Here is a 17,143-nt window from a genome sequence, read left to right as displayed (position 1 = left end):
CTGAGTGTATGAAGTATTCTTACGTTAGATGGAAAAAACTGGAAGAGGACAGGTTTGGGATGAAATCAAGAGCTCTGATCCAGACGTTTTCTTTAGAAATTGTGAACTCCTCAGGAGGGTATCCAGTGGAGACAGCTGGGTATGTAAGTGGAGCTCAGGAGAGAAATTTGGCTGCAGAAAGAAAGTTGGGAGTCATCAACATAGAGATGGTATTGAAACCTGTGCAACTAATAAAACAATCTAGCAAGAGAGTAGAGATAAAGAAAAGAAGGCCAGAATCGAGCTATAGCACCCTCACACCGTTAGTCTGGTAGAGTAGAGGAGCCAACAATGGAGATGCGAAAAAATTAGTAATGAGGTAGAAGGAAAACTAAGAGTGGTGGCTCAGATGTCAAAAAGGGGAGTGGCTCAAGAAGGCGGATGTTTGGGGGAGTACCATGACCACCTACTACTGATTTGCTGGAAGGACTCACTCACAACTCAATATAAAATCATATTCAAGGCTAAGATTTATTACAGCAAAGGGTATGGTGCAGGAACAGCAGGATATGGATATATGGTGGCAAAACTAGAGAGGTCAGAGTAGACTTTCTTGTCCTCTCTCTGCAGGGATCACACGTTTCTCAGGAATGCATGTTTCTCTCCAGCTGTAAACTGCAGAGACATATGCAAAACGCCTCCACCCAGGAAAGCCCACTCAAGTCTTAGGAGTTCAGAGCTGGTCAAGGGAACTGGTCGTGTAGCTATGTAACCAGCCAGGATGCAGACCCCAAACTAGGTACTAGCACGCATCAGGAATCTTCACGTTAACTTTAAACAATGATACTGTCTTGATATATTTTGACCACTGCCTTGAGGGCACAAAAATAACATAACTAATTAGTAAGCATTTCAGGGAGTTTAGTGCTCAGGATTTGGGTCAGGGTCATTGCTGTGACTGCAGGTGTTCCCAAAGATAAGCAAGAACTGAGTAAAACATACTGGTTAAGTTAACTCTTTCTTCTCGAGGTCATGGTTAATGTTGAATGCAGGTGAAAGTCAAAACCTGAGAGCCATAAAGTTAATTTCTATATCCCAAAGTATAGTTAGTGAAATTATATTTCTCTCCAGATAGATTCGTTCCACTTATTTAGTAATCATGTATTGAATGCCTAATATAGTTTGTGGCATGTGCTAGCATGAGACTATAGAGGTGAAGAAGTTAGACATGGCCCCTGCCCTGAAGGAGTTGACAATACAATAAACGCAGATGTCATTAGCTGTGTGCGAGAATATGACAGAGGTCTCATGGCTGAGACCTGAAGGATAAAGAGAGATCAGCCAGGTGAAAAGGGAAAGGCAAGGCAATAAATAGCATGTTCAAAGTCCTAGAGGTGAAGAATCATATTGACTTTGAGGAGCAAAAGAAGTTCAGTGTGGCTGGAGGGGAGAGAGGAGAAGGTGAGTATGGAGTAGATTATGGAGGACATTACACAGGCTGTTAAACACGTTTTGCTTCATCCACAGGGAGATATAATCATCCTAAGGGTTTTTGCTTGATAGAAAAATGACAGATTTGTTTTCTTGACTGAAAAATTTCTGATAATTTTACAATTAGTTTTGCATTGCAACAGAGATTCTCGCTCTCTCTCTCTCTCTCTCTTTTTTGTTTTGTTTTGTTTTGTTTTGAGACAGAGTCTCACTCTGTTACCCAGGCTGGAGTGCAATGGTGCGATCTCGGCTCACTGCAACCTCCACTTCCCGAGTTCAAGCGATTCTCCTGCCTCGGCCTCCAAGTAGCTGGGATTACAGGCATGTACCATCACGCCTGTCTAATTTTTGTATTTTTAGTAGAGACAGGGTTTCACCATGTTGTCCAGGCTGGTCTTGAACTCCTGACCTCATGATCTACCCACCTTGGCCTCCCAAAGTGCTGGGATTACAGGCATGTGCCACCATGCCCAGCCCAGAGATTCTCTTTAAAGAATATGGTACAGCAATCATTTCTGGAACAAAAAGTAGTGAGAAAATACAAACACACAAGGGAACATAAACCAGAGCACCACAAAATGTAATATTAAGTGTGTAAAAATAGTAACAATTCCTAAGAGCTATCAGTGTGAAAAGTTTTAATTTGAATGTCATAATTGAATGGAATTGTTCATTTAAACCTTCAAGTGAATTTATTTTTATGTCTAAAACTTATTAGAAATGTTTCAATGGTGATTATATGTAGTTTTCTTTTCTCTTTTGCCTTCAACAGAGCACATATCATACAGAAAGGAATGATTTTTTTTTAATCAGCAATTTTGGAGACAAATTCTATGAATGTCAACCTTATGTAGAAACTGATAAGCATTAATTATTCAGAATGTAAAGTGGAATGCCAGAGTGTTAAGGAACTGACACCTCGATTTAAGCATAATTTTGGAATATTATAATTATTATAAATTACAACCACTTATATTTGAGGTAGTGTGTAACCACTGTGTGCATGAGCACGAACTTGAGAGGGAACGTATCCTGGTCTCATTTTCTAGGCAAGCCATTCAAGAGGAGCAAAGAGAATGGGAAAATGAAAGCAATGCCACTGCTGATCATTGAACATCTTTATGTGCCATGCACTGTGCTAGGCCCTTTACACATTTTCCTCCTTTAAGCTATTTAAAAACTCTGTGATAAGTTACTTACATTCCCATTTTATAGGCAAGAGCAAATAGATTTTACAGATGAAGAAATTGACGGCCCAGAATGATATCTTGGTAGTTGACAGATTTGGTTCAGTAACCCAAATCTGTCTTTTAGCAATTTATGTATTCATTCAGCAAATATTCATTGAGTTCCTACTGTCTACCAGAACTTTTGTAAGGGGATGCAAAGAAGAACAGACCTGGGTGTTCCCCTTTAGGAACTAGGACGGTGGGCCTTACACCCAATTGCCATAATGGGAAAAGCATTGTAATGGGGCTTTGTTGGTTACAGTGAACAGTGCAGTGTAGGGATGCTTTGTAGCCTGGCCTACAGGGTGCTTGGTAAAATTGAGAAAGGCTTATCAGGGAAGCTGACGTTTGAACAAAGGTTTGGATGCTACCAGGCAGAGAGATGGAGGTGGTAGGAATTCCAGGTAAAGCGACTAGGAAAACACATGCTGTGCTTGGGCGGCAGGAGCAGTCCAGGGAGGACATGGTAGGATTGCACTCCAAGAAGCCTTGTTTGCCAAGGAGATGAGACTTCCCTTGTACCTGCGGCCAAGGATAAGAATTTGATGGTGATTTCTAATGTATCTTAGCATCTAAGTTCCCTTAATTTGTGCTCATTGGAAAACACAAAGTTTTAGAAGGCTTTTGTCATTGTGGTTTAAAAGAAAAAAAAAACAGATTGTTCAAAGAACAGTGATACATAAGGAAAGTATTTTGACTCACGTAATTTCTCACTAAAATTGGCAATATTTGTAGCCCCATGGGAGCTATGTTTCCATAGGACATTCTGTTCGCTGTCCTTGGGAAGCTATCTAAAAAAAGAAAAAAACACAATAAAAAGAGGTATTTGGGGATCGGTAATAAAAGTTGTATACTTTATTGAATGTTTTACTGTGTACTAGCTAATTATCCATATTATTTTCAATCCTGACACCAACCCTGTGAATTAGGTAGTATTATCCCTGTTTTACAGATAGGAAAGTGAGGCTCAGAAAAAAGTGACTTGCCTGAGACTACTTAGCCTCTACTACTCTAGAGCCTGGTGCCTAGAGCCTGGAGGCTTCTGTGGAGGTGTCCTAGGGCACTTCAGCAGGTGAGGAGACAGGACCATTTGGGGACACATTCCTTAAACCAGAGCAGCTGATTCTATGAATGCCAACCTTATACAGAAACTGACAAACATTAATTTTTCTGAATGTAAAGAAAAATGCCAGAGTATCAAGGAACAGATACCTAGATTTAAACATAATTTTGGAATATTGTAATTATTATTAATTACAACCACTTATATTTGACGTTGTGCGTAACCACTGTGTGCTTGAGCAGGAACTGGAGAGGGAACATATCCTGGTCTCATTTTCTAGGCAAGCCATTCAAGAGGAGCAAAGAGAATGGGAAAATGAAAGCAATGCCACTGCTGATCATTGAACATCTTTATGTGCCATGCACTGTGCTAGGCCCTTTACACATTTTCATCCTTTAAATTATGTAAAAACTCTGATAAGTTTTTTTAAGTATTCAGACTTTTGTATTAAGTTGGAAAACCAGTACTGGAACCTGGGGGTGGAGGTAGGGCAGGGGTCTTCTGATGACTGGCCTTGTGCTCTTTAAGCTCCGCTAGCTATCCCACTTTGAAAAGAATGTATGAAACACAGTTGCAATCATGCATACTCCATCTCCAAAGAATGGATTCATTCTTCATGCCATGGTATATTGACTATAATTTTCTGTTTGTAATTACCCAGATTCTAAGCCTGTTTATAGAATTTATACCTGAGGAATGGAATGGTGAGGATTTGAAGAGGCTGCAGTCCTTGAGGTTTTCTTTGATAATAATATCTGTAGCTGCATCAAACACAAATTTGACATTCTGTGTATCTGTAACACAGGTCATGTGACTGTAGATTCTTTTGATATCTTTTTGCATACTGAGGTCAAGGAACTGGCTCTTGATGTAATTCCTCGCATCCTCATAGGAGTTGTTACCATCATACTCTGGAAAACAAATGCTGAGATGGATTAATTTTTTACATTGGGTTTCCACGTGGGATTTTATAGGAATAAAGGTTCCACTACCAGCAGTGAGTAGCCTGAAGTCTGCCGCATTGACCAGGAACCTTTGCAAGAATAAACCGAGGATGTGCCCTCAGCAGGTGACTGTGCTAGGCTCTCTCAGGGTGCCAAGGAGTTTGAGTCCCATCCTTGGGAGTGTAGTATTCTAGCTGATGTACACGTGATCCTTTGCAAAGGTTCAGAGCCCTCTGAAACTGATCAAAATTGCATCTGTTAGAAAATATTAAATATATTCTACATATCAAGCCAAATACTGGGAGTTGTGTAAGCAACAGAGTATCTTGGTAGATCACGTGGGTGTTGGGTTAGGCAAAAGATCCCACTGTTGACCCTCCCCACACCCACATCCTTACTATGCTCTGGGCAGTTACTCTATCTCAAAATGCCCAGAAACCCTTAACTACCTCTTCTGATTTGCCTGTACTCGGGAGCCTCCTTCTTCACAGCTGAGATTCAGACTTCATTGAGGGACAAGGTGAATGAGAGGGTAGGGGACAGTAGGGGGCAGAATCTGGTCATCAGGAACTTTGGACTTTCCAGTGAGCACAGACTGAGATACCTCAGGTGCTAGGACTGCAGCACCCCTGGAGGAAGACGGTATACTAGACAACAACAAGGCTGATTGGCAGGACAGCATCTAACGCAGCATCCTTAACATCTGGGAGGAGATCTTGGTGCCATGTAGGGACACTAGACCCTGTCCATAGCAGCCCCAGCTCCTGTGCATCCTGGGAGTGAAGTGATCGGGTCATGCAAGCAACTACATCAGTCCTCATCACTGGGATCCTGATTGCTGCAGAGGGGAAGGCTTTTCCCTGTGTGCTGGAGGTGGAGATAGAAGTGTATTAATGGAGGAAAACAAAATAAGCTTTTACATCTGCTAATTTAACAGAATCCCAGGCTGCCAAAACTCTGAGGCTTGCTCAGTCAGCGGTCCAAACTGTATTTCCTCTAAGGGACAAATTATGAGCTGCTATAAAGCTACATGCAGTCTAGTGAGAAACCATTCAATTCTGAGGGGGAAACTCTAGGGAAATAGAATAAGTTAAAGGAGTAGAGTGTGCCTGTATGAGAAGGCAACTCTCCTGGAGTTTGAGTTCCAAAACTCAGTGGGCTCGTAGGTCATGATGTGACCCTAGAGGTCATAAGTGACCAACGAGAAGTTTAATAATGCCTTTTCTTATACTCCCTCTTTTTGCACAGCCCTTATACCAAGTTATCATCTGGCAGTCATTTTAAATATAGGTTTCTAAGTTAGGCGGTAGGGTCCAAATGAAGTGTTTGGCAAAGTCATCTTAATTTTTTAAAACTCAGTATGAAAAAGATACTGGTATCAGGCATTGAAATTGAGGAGCTATCAGAATAGGGAAGAATTCCCCATTTATGCCCATACCCACAAACATACAAATATTTATAAACAATAATGAGACAGGCAGGCATGGTGGTTTACACCTGTCATCCTAGCACTTTGGGAGGCCGAGGCAGGCAGATCACCTGAGGTCAAGAGTTCAAGCAGCCTGGCCAACTTGGTGAAGCCCCATCTCTACTAAAAATACAAAATTAGCTGAGTGCAGTGGTGCGTGCCTGTAATCCCAGCTACTTGGGAGGCTGAGGCAGGAGAATTGCTTGAACCTGGGAGGTGGAGGTTGCAGTGAGCTGAAATCGTGCTATTGCACTCCAACCTTGGCAACAAGTGCGAAACTCCGTCTCAAAATAATAATAAGAAGAAGACAGTTTATTTTTTCCCCTTTGTGGGGCTTTCTAGCAAAAACCAGAAAACCTATTAGACAAACTTGAAAAGACCTGTAACACTATAATAAGACTGTTTAATAATGGTTGAGAACACAGAGCCCGAAGAACAAAGATTGCCTGGGTTCAAATCCTGGTTCTGCTATTCAGTAGCTGTGATCTTGAACTACTGTCTTACCCTATCTGTGCCTATTTCCTATTTTGTAAAATAGAAATAATAGTTCTACCTCATAGGTTGTTGACAGGGCTAAATAAGTTAATAAATATACAGTACTCAGAATATGATTGGCACATAAGTGCTATAGAAGTATATGCTATTCTTACTGCTATTACATAAACTGTGATATTTGGCAGCCTTGAAGTGTGGCCCTGCCGTATGCTTTGTGTGTAAAACCCTCAAACTACTGTTTATGGAGGGCATCTTTGATGCCAGGCACAGGGCTAGGCAATGTTCCTGCTTGTATCTCAGTGAATCTACACAACACCCTATGAGGTAAATACCAATTTACAGCTTTAGAGACTGACTTGCCAGTGGTTAAGCAACTTGCCCAAGGCCACAAAGCAAGTACCTGGTAGATTCAGGACTGGAGCTTCAAGTCTAGAGAGCTTGGCTCCAACCACAGCTGCAGTTTGGGCTGACCTTGTTCCTGCCAGCACACTTTGGGACCTGGACCATACAAGTTATAGCATCCTGGACAGACCCACTATTTTATAGAAAAGGAACCTGAGGCCCTAGGATTAAATGAATTGTCAGAGGTCACTCTCCAAGGAGACTCTGAGGTCCAGATTAGGAAACCTGAAGTAATGTTGAAGCCATGTCTTTCTGCATAAGATCCAACTGCTTGTGGTATGTCTGGCAAAAAAGACTCGGGTTGAAGTCAGATACCAAATAACATATTTCATTGACATCTATCATGTTTATGCCCAGATGCTGTATAGCAAATCATCCTTTACTTTAATTAGCTTATAGTTATATATTCGAGAAGGTGAATGAACAGAGAAAAATAAGGTTTTTTTTTTTTTTCAACTTCTAAATTTGCTTGGGAAAATCCTCCGTGTATTTTACAGGTTTAAAAATCATGTTTAACGATAATGTAGTTATCTTAGGGAAAAGACCAACCCGTTTTTATCACTCTTTATCACTGGGCCATCACAGATGAGAGCTTTCTATCTTATGGAATCATTTGCACAAAGTATATATGAGGATATACAGCATTGTATTTGCAGTGTTTCTTATAATAGTAAAAAAATGAAATGATACAGTCATCCAGTTAATGCCACTGAGTTGTACACTTAGAATAGTTAAATAACAGATTTTATTGTATGTGTTTTGCCATTTTTTTAAAAAAAATAATAGTTTAAGAAACTAGTGAATTGTATACTTTAAATGAGTAGATTGTATTGTATGCAAATTATGTCTCAATAAAGATATTTTTTTAAACCCATACATTCATCCATAGAGAATTGGTCAGATTATGCCAAACCCAGTCAATGGAGTATTTTGCAACCTTTTTTAAAGAATTAGGTAGATTTATATGTTTTGACATGGGAAGATGTCCAGAATATATTGTGAAGTAAAAAAAAGTTGATGTGCATTTCCATACGCTATATACACACGTCTACAGTTTTGTCTTATAAGTAACACTCTTGTAAATGTCATTATGCAACTTGGCTTTTTCCCTTACATGTGTTATGTTAGAGGTTAGTACATATAGAGATACCTCATTTTTTTAACTGTTTCAAACTATTCTTTGGTATAATTTTATCTTACTTTATTTAATCATTTCCATATTGATAATTCTTTAGGTCACTTATAACTTTTAGATATTTCAAAGAATGCTGCAATAGATACCGTTAAACAAGCGCATTACCTCCTTAATTTCCCAAGGTAGGCATTGCTAAATCAAAAAGTACATGCATTTTCCCCCCAAGTTTCTTTCTTTCATTGATGCTCTTCCTCTTCTTCTTCTTCCTCTTCCTCTTCCTCTTCTTCTTCTTTTATAGATAGATATATACTTATAGATAGATATATACTTTAAGTTCTAGGTTACATGTGCAGAACGTGCATGTTTGTTACATAGGTATACACGTGCCATGGTGGTTTGCTACACCTGTCAACCCCTCACCTACATTAAGTATTTCTCCTAATGTTATCCCTCCCCTAGCCTCCCACCCACCGACAGACCCGAGTGTGTGATATTTCCCTCCCTGTGTCCATGTGTTCTCACTGTTCAACTCCCACTTATGAGTGAGAACATGTAGTGTTTGGTTTTCTGATCTTGTGATGGTTTGCTGAAAATGACAGTTTCCAGCTTCATCCATGCCCCTGCAAAGGAAATGAACTCATCCTTTTTTATGACTGCATAGTATTCCATGGTGTATATGTGCCACATTTTCTTAATCTAGTCTATCATTGATGGACATTTGGGTTGGTTCCAAGTCTTTGCTATTGTGAATAGTGCCGCAATAAACATATGTGTGCATAAAAAGTATATGCATTTTTGTGTTTGATGGACACTGACAGATTACCCTACAAGAGGATGTATTATTTACACTCCCAGTCCCACGTTGAGTATGTACATTTCCCCACATCCTAAACAACACTAATTTTTTTTCCATTCTAATGGGTGAAAAAAAAATCTCCATTTTAAGTTGCATTTTCACTGAGCATGGTGGTACGCACCTACAGTTCCAGCGACTTAGGAGGCCGAGATGGGAGGACTGTTTGAGGCCAGGGCCGGGAGTTCAAGACTAGCCTCAGCAACATAGCAAGACCCCATCTCTACAGAAAGTTTTTTAAAAACTAGCCAGGCATGATGGTGCATTCCTGTTGTTCCAGCTACCCAGGACACTGAGGCTGGATGATTGCTTGAACCCAGGGCCATGGTCCCACCACTGTACTCTAGCCTGGGTGACAGTGAGAACCTATCTCTAATTAATGATTAGTTGCATTTACATGATTGAAAATCAGAATGAACATGTTTTCACATTAATTCATCATGAAATCAACATTGAGGTACCGCCCCAGAGGAACAAACACAAACCCCTGCCTCTGTGGGACTTCTGTTCGACTCTCTTGGTCATTTCTATCTCCTTGTGCCATTTGCCTGTTTTTCTATTTATTCATGCTTTGTTATATGTGTGGCAAATATTTTCACCTCTTCTGTGGCTTGTCTTCTAAGCTTCGTTTTCAGTATCTTTGGCCTTACAGAAGTTTTTAATTTTTATGAGGTCATATTCATCAGTCCTTTTCTTTATGCTTGTATGTTCCATGCCTCACTTAAAAAGGCCCTCTTTCCCCCAAGGTCATAAATATATTCTATACCTTTTTCAATATTTTTATGGTTTTAGTTTTTACATTTAGCACCTAACTCCATCTGGAATCTATTTTGGGGAATAGAGTGGTATGTAGATAGATTTCATGTCTGATAGTATATATTTTTGAGTGCTCAAATTTTTAAAAAGTATGTATGACTTTGGTAAACAGAAAGAGCCATGAGGAGTTTGAAGAGACACTCAAAAAGTGGATATCCATTCTGGGTGGGCCCAGGAGCTTGCAATTTTAGCGGATACCTCCAGAGAAAAGAGAAAATGATGGAAAAAAAAAAAAAGCTGTGTCCTGTGGAGTAGATTCAGGTCATAATGGCTGTAGGTAGAGACAGAGCAGAAAGAGTAGCCCTGGACTGGCCTTGTATCCTGGTAGCTACAGCACCTTAGGAAATACATAAAATACATGAAATGTCACAGCTTTGCAAGAACTAGAAGACAAGCCAGAATGAATCACGGAAGGGATTCTTCAGTGTTTCTACTTGTAATAGAATTTTTAATCCCTCATCTGGTACAAAAATGAGTTTGAGATAATAACCCATTTAAAAATAACCCAGGTTGGTGCAGTGGCTTACGCCTGTACTCCCACTACTTTGGGAGGCCGAGGTGGGCCAAGCACCTGTCAGGAGTTCATGACCAGCCTGGCCAACATGGTGAAACCTCGTCTCTACTAAAAATACAAAAATTAGTCGGGCGTGGTGGCAGGAGCCTGTAATCCCAGCTACTTGGGAAGCTGAGGCAGGAGAATCACTTAAATCGTGGAGGCAGAGGTTGCAGTGAGCCCAGATTGTGCCACTGCACTCCAGCTTGGGCAACAGAGTGAGACTCCATCTCATAAATAAATAAATAACCAACTCAGCCCTGGATTAATGATGAATTTTCATTCTGGCTAGCGAAGGTTAGCAAAAGTGGACGACTATGTGTAGACATGTCAATTAACACTTTTTCAATTCCAGAAAGAGAATGTTGTGTGGCAGAAATATGGGTACAAATGTGCAAACCTTCTATAGATGATTCTTTAAAGGCAGGTGGAGTGGGAGCTGCTGGGCTAACCTACCCCAGATCACTGCACTACCTTTCTTCCCTTGGCATGAAAACCATATGACCCCTTAGTGTCTGTTTGCACTCATGAATTCCGAAGTTCCAGTGCATCTGTCAAACACATATGTTTGCTTACTGTGCATGTTGTTCTAAGTGGCTCTTCACTGCTTGTGACAACCCTATGAGGTACAATTATAAGCCTCCTTTTACACATGAGGAAACTGAGGCTCCAGAGAGTTAAACATAATTCCACAAGCAGTGGCAGCATTGGGATTTGGACTCAAGTTGTCTAGCTCCAGGTTCGCAGAATCACCCTAATAATGTTGCCTCCAAATTGGCTATTTCAGCAACTGCAGTGTTCAGGAAAGAATTATACTCTGATGAGCCTTCATGAGGCAGGGTTGAAAAACCTGTGTTAGGAAAAGATACACCTCACTGGTTATCAGACCATGCTAGAAGGAGCCTCTTTAAAGTCGAACAACAGAGCCACTGCTCTGGTGCAAGCAGCACTCTCGCCCAGCCCTCTGACCTCAGTCACAGTGTGAGCTCTGTAGTTCCTGGCAAACGTTAGCCATGGGGTCAAAAATGGAGAAGCGTCCTTCAGGTATAACATGTGGTGTGTTCATGCAGGGATTTGCTCTGTTTAGGCTTAATTCTGGAAGGCAGGGTTCTTAATTTGGTTCACATTCCCTGACGGAATACTATGCAGTCCTGAGAATGAATGATTTACATTTACACAACAGTGTGCATGGACCTACCACGGGGGACAATGCCTGGAAATAGGCACAAGGGTGCTTTGAGGTTGCTGTCTACACAAGTTTGTGTTTAGTTTATGAAAATCCACAGTGGCGCCTGTAATCCCAGCACTTTGGGAGGCTGAGGCGGGCGGATCACTTGAAGTCAGGAGTTCAAGACCAGCTTGGTGAAACCCTGTCTCTACTAAAAATACAAAACAATTAGCCAGGTGTGATGGTAGGTACCTGTAATCCCAGCGACTCAGGAGAGAATCACTTAAACCCAGAAGACAGAGGCTGCAGTGAACCAAGATCGTGCCACTGCACTCCAGCCTGGGTGACAGAGTGAGACTTCGTCTCGAAAAAAAAAAAAAATCCAGAGTGAGCTCTTGAGCATATAGCTTTCTCTGCATATTGTATTCCATGTATTCATTGTACTGGTTCAATGTACAGTATCCTATGGATATTGTTATTTCACTAACGAGTGTGTTCTTAATGGTGTGAATTAGAGTCAGCTGAGGTATTTGTGAAAAATGCAGACTCCTGAACTCACGCCTCAAGATTCCTGTTCTGGATGGAACCCACGAGTTTGCATTTTTTCCAGATACCTCAGGTAATTCTGCTGCAGGTCATCTGAAGACACACCTGTAAGAACATAGCAAAGCTACAGACCTGGTCTGCTGTTGATGTGCTTAATTCTGGGCATCAATAGGACTCTCTAAGCAGAGCAAAAGAATGACTTGAGAATGACTATGTTCACACATTGGGATGGTAGGAAAACAGCCTGGTGCACTGCAAGGGTAACACCATCTTGAAGCAACACTGCCATGATGACCAATGCTTGAGTCCTGCATGCCAAGGTGTTCCTGCAACAAGGCCAAGAAACAATGCCTGTGGCACAGATAACCCCTCATAAACATGCTTATCTGACTTCCCCAGTGGTCACCAGTGTTTCCCAGGAGGATCTGAGACATGACCAGCTGTCTTTATTCTAAACACTTGCTATGTAAAGGATCCTTTCTGGTGGGTGGACACAGGGGCTCACTTTCTGGAGCAGCCCAATACATTGCTTCTATTTGTAAGTCCCTATTAAACGTTTTTTTCTGAGGAACTGGATCTATCAGCCTCTTTCTTAAACCTCTTAGCTCCCTCTGCCTTTGTGGGTAGGTTCACATAGACCTACTCACCAAGAAACAAGGCTATATCTTACATGTATCCATGATTTTTTTAATGCACAAAAATGCAAAAACACTATATAAAATAACTACAACAAGATTTCTGTGAGCCAGGTACAGTGGCTCACACTTGGAATCCTAGCACTTTGGGAGGGTAAGGCGAGTGGATCACTTGAGCCCAGGAGTTCAAGACCAGCCTGGGCAGCATAGCGAGACCCTGTCTCTACAAAAAGTAGCTGGGTATGGTGGTGTGTGCCTGTAGTTCCAACTACTCAGGAGGCTGATGTGGTAGGATTCTTTGAGCCCAGGAGGTGGAGGCAGTGGTGAGCTGAGATCACACCTGCACTGTAGTCTGGGTGACAGAGTGACACTCTGTTTTAAAATAGAGAAAGAGAGAAAAAGATTTATCTGAATCCTTCTCATGCATATCATGAGAAATGTTTTAAAATGTTTCTGTATTTTGGCCAGGTGTGGTGGTTCGCGCCTGTAATCCCAGCACTTTGGGAGGCTGAGGCGGGTGGATCACCTGAGGTCAGGAGTTCGAGACCAGCCTGGCCAGCATGGTGAAACCCCCGTCTCTACTAAAAATGCAAAAATTAGCTAGGCGTGGTGATGCATGCCTGTAATTCCAGCTACTCGGGAGACTGAGGCAGGAGAATCCCTTGAATCCGGGAGGTGGAGGTTGCAGTGAGCTGAGATCACACCATTGCACTCCAGTGTGGGTGACAAGAATGAAACTCCATCCCCCCAAAAAACCCACGTTTCTATATGTTAATGCACAGTTTAAAAATGCCAGGCCTGGCTCTATTCTACTTAGGTTTATGTTCATTAGATAGGAGTCATTCAAGTATGACTGAATCACCGTGAGCATCCTCCCCTCTCTCTTCTTCCCCTTCCACCCACGTGCCAGGCTGTGGTTCCGACTGCCTCTGCTTTGTCACTGGGCCTCTGTCATGTGATCTTGTGCCCACCTCCCTGTGTGTTAAATGGAGAGAGTGGCTTGAACAGTACCCTTATGGTTGGTCTTCAAGAACTCATCTAATTCTGAATGGTGGTTGGGCATATCTGAAGGTATTAGCAATTCTGTTGCTCAGCATTGCTGATGTATTGAGCAATGTGAAAACCTTGGCGAATCTTGTTGACATCTTCCCCTAAGAATCTGCCTCATCCTGAAGCCCAACCATTTGACTCTGTGGTAAAAATGAAGTAACTTGAGTTAAGATCCGTGTCTACAGATTTCTCAATCTCAATTGAAGTAAATAGATGCACATTGTCAGAAAGGACAAAGCTGGCCACCGTGTACTGCAAACGATGGGCACAGAGTTGTGATTGTCCCAGCAGACTTGAGATGAGCTAGGGATTCATCGATCCATTATGAGAAGGTATCTGTTATAGTCAAGGGTGTCTCTGGAATGGCTTCTTATAATTATTTGGACTTTCTACCAAGGTTTCTGTGTCACAGCCTGTGGAAAAGTAGATTCCTTTCAAGAGACCTGACTTGCCAAGCTTGGTGGTTCACGCCCATAATCCCAGTGCTTTGGGGGGCCAAGGTGGGGGATTGCTTGAAACCAGGAGTTTGGAACCAGCTTGGGCAACAAAGTGAGACCCGGTCTCTACAAAACATTAGCCAGGTATAGTGACGCATGCCTGTGGTCCCAGCTACATGGGAGGGCAAGGCCGGAGGATCACCTGAGCCCAGGAACTCCAGGCTACAGTAAGCCATGTTCACAGCACTGCATTCCAGCCTGGGCAAAAGAGCAAGACCCAGTCAAAAGAAAGAAAGAATGAGAGACAAGAAGGGAGGGAGGGAGGGACGGATGGAGGGAAGGAGAGACAGAGGGAGGGAGGCCTGACTTGTATATTTATGTGCATGAAATCAGTTCTAGGCCTCTGAATATGGCACTTGGCCCATGCTTTCTTGAGAATAGTTTGCCAGTTAGCAATGTGCCGTGTGACCAAGCTGTCTCATGTCCTTTGTGAAACTGGCAGAGCATAAATTATTAATTTAAAATATACAAACTAAGATCAAGATAAGATGTGATTTAATGGTTGGGTAAACTCAAATGGCTTATTAACAGCTTCATTTCTTCATGCGCCTTCTGAAATGGGCATTTCTCAACTTACATTTTAAGGTAGGCGCTAATCTGAGATGCAAGTGAATTATACAGTTTGTCGAAGCCAAAGAGTTGGACTTGGGAGATTTTCTGACCTAAAAATGTTCAGTGGTGGTGCCCGTGTAATCTTGGGCCTACTCTTACAAACAGTTCAGAGCCTTAGCATTCAATGTTGGTCCTTTGAATATATTGAACATAAGCTAGAGTTAACGGGTATGAGAGGGCATTATTGACTGAGACTTCAATAGTTCCAAAGGGGGGAAAAAAGAGAAAGATGGCTTTATTGAAGCTACTGTCTTCAGCTCAGGAAAAAACATGTGATCAGCCAACTGTAAATGCACAACTTGAGAAATTTACCAACTCTCATAATAGGTTCAAGTTTCTTTGTGAGCATGTAGGCCTACTTGCTGTTAACAAAGTAACATTGACTTTGTTAACAATGTTTGCTAACAATAACATTGTAGGCAATTAAGGTCTCAAAGCTCTTATAGATACAAAAGAAAATAAACTTACAACTTCCAGAAAGCATCTTCTCATCGATGAGTCTAAATAATGCTCATCTATTGGAGAAGCAACTTGTTAATAGTGACTTTTTGTCACTTTTGTAGGGTGGGGAGAGGGACACGGGAGATGAAGCTCTTACTTTATTTTGGGAGTGAGATGTCTCAAGTTCTTTATTCTAAGAAAAGTAAACATCAGTTGCCTCTGAGGTAGTAATAGAAGGTCTGTCTTACATTGGAGAGACATTAACCTTAGAGTAAAACAAACAAAAACCCAGTTCAAAGCCCAGGCTGTCTGAGCCCATCTCCTCATTTGTAAAATAATGATACCTGCCTTACTTACCTCATGGTGTTTCTGCTGAGGATTAAATGAGAAAACACTTTGAATATTATGTAAAATATCAGTATTTTAAGCAGGTATGATTTCCCGAAATCTTTGCGTTTTTCCTCTGATTCCATGATTATGACATCATTTAAATATGCCACCCCTCTGCTATCCTAATACCCCAAATCTCAGTGAAACACTGGAAAAGTCCAAAACCAATAGAGATTTCTGCTAGAGCAGATCCCCTTGTTATGCCCCTTAATTAGTGATCATCGTTAATGGGTCTGCTGAGAGCATCATTGCCAGGTGCTTTGATAAGCTAAAGAAATCTGTTGATAATTTCTTGAGGCAGGGTATTTCAGTGTGTGGAATACTTGGGTACTAGTTCTTGGGTTTTTTTTAAAGTAACGTATTTATATTTGTATTGACTTTGCAACAGCAGGTACAGCAAATTTCCCATGGTACCTTGCTACAGAAATTAGTACCCACTTATAGTTTAAATTATGTAGAATCATAGTATGCTCATATTCTTCTTGACTATCTTAAAAATTAATAGAAACAAAAAGGTAAACAAATCTCATATTTACCAGTCCTTGGAAAGAAGTCGAGTGATTGTCTTGTAGCTTCTCAAGCTTGTTATCAAGTATGTGTTATGATTTTGTTAAAGGATAAATTGAAAGGATTCTTAAAGCAACACATGTCTGGTCCTGCATTGATGCATATTAAGTAAAGTAGAGCTCCTCAGTTGGCATTCCCAGGCTGGGTGACACGCAGGTGCCTCTTTCTGATACTCTCCTTCTCGGCCCCTGTGCCATCCCCTCTCCTCTCCCCTTCTCTCTCCTCTCTCCTCTTCTTCTCCTGTAATATTCCTGCTACTTGCTCTGTTCTACCCAGAGACTGAAGGGGAGTGGTGATCTAACTGAGACTGAATAAGTCCAAACATTTATAGCCCTTCCCCTTTATTCCATCCAAAGTCCATCCTGAGGAAGACATGGAGGTTATGATTAAACTTACCCAACACCCAAACCGTACTGACTCCTTATTCTTATGTTAATCACTTGGCCTTTGCTAGATGAATGACTGAGTCACCAGAAGTCTCAATGATCCCATAAAAATTGTATGATTTTGAACTGTTTTTATAGCTTTGCTAGTTGTAATAAAATTTTTCAAATAATTTTTTTCCAAATAGAGAGATTTAATAAAGCTAGTGTGTTTGACCAGGTTTTGGAGAGTTTACATACTAATTTCTTAACCCCTTTCTAATATGGTTAGTATAGCTCTGTGTTTTCATCAGGGAGAAGCAGCCTGTGGATTCCTCACCTTGGGGCTTCCATTCTCCCTCCAGGTGGCTTCACCTTTCAGGTGAACAACCCTGACCTCTCTGGCTCCTAAATCCCACCCTTACAAGCTGCAGGAGCCAGTGCTTG

General features: G+C 41.4%; 1 protein-coding gene and 1 non-coding gene across 7 annotated transcripts in view; one reads left to right on the top strand and one right to left on the bottom strand.

The window, feature by feature from the left end:
• Window positions 1–17,143, top strand: part of CPM (carboxypeptidase M) — a 78,903-nt gene that overhangs the window by 13,635 nt on the left and 48,125 nt on the right. The window lies entirely within an intron of this gene.
• On the bottom strand, window positions 6,504–6,565 carry LOC123567759 (U7 small nuclear RNA). Its single transcript, XR_006690862.2, has one exon. It is a non-coding gene; the product is annotated as a U7 small nuclear RNA (small nuclear RNA).

The sequence above is a fragment of the Macaca fascicularis genome, chromosome 11 (genome assembly GCF_037993035.2).
Source record: "Macaca fascicularis isolate 582-1 chromosome 11, T2T-MFA8v1.1".
Classification (NCBI taxonomy): Eukaryota; Metazoa; Chordata; class Mammalia; order Primates; family Cercopithecidae; genus Macaca; species Macaca fascicularis.
This window is presented reverse-complemented; position numbering and strand designations above follow the sequence as displayed.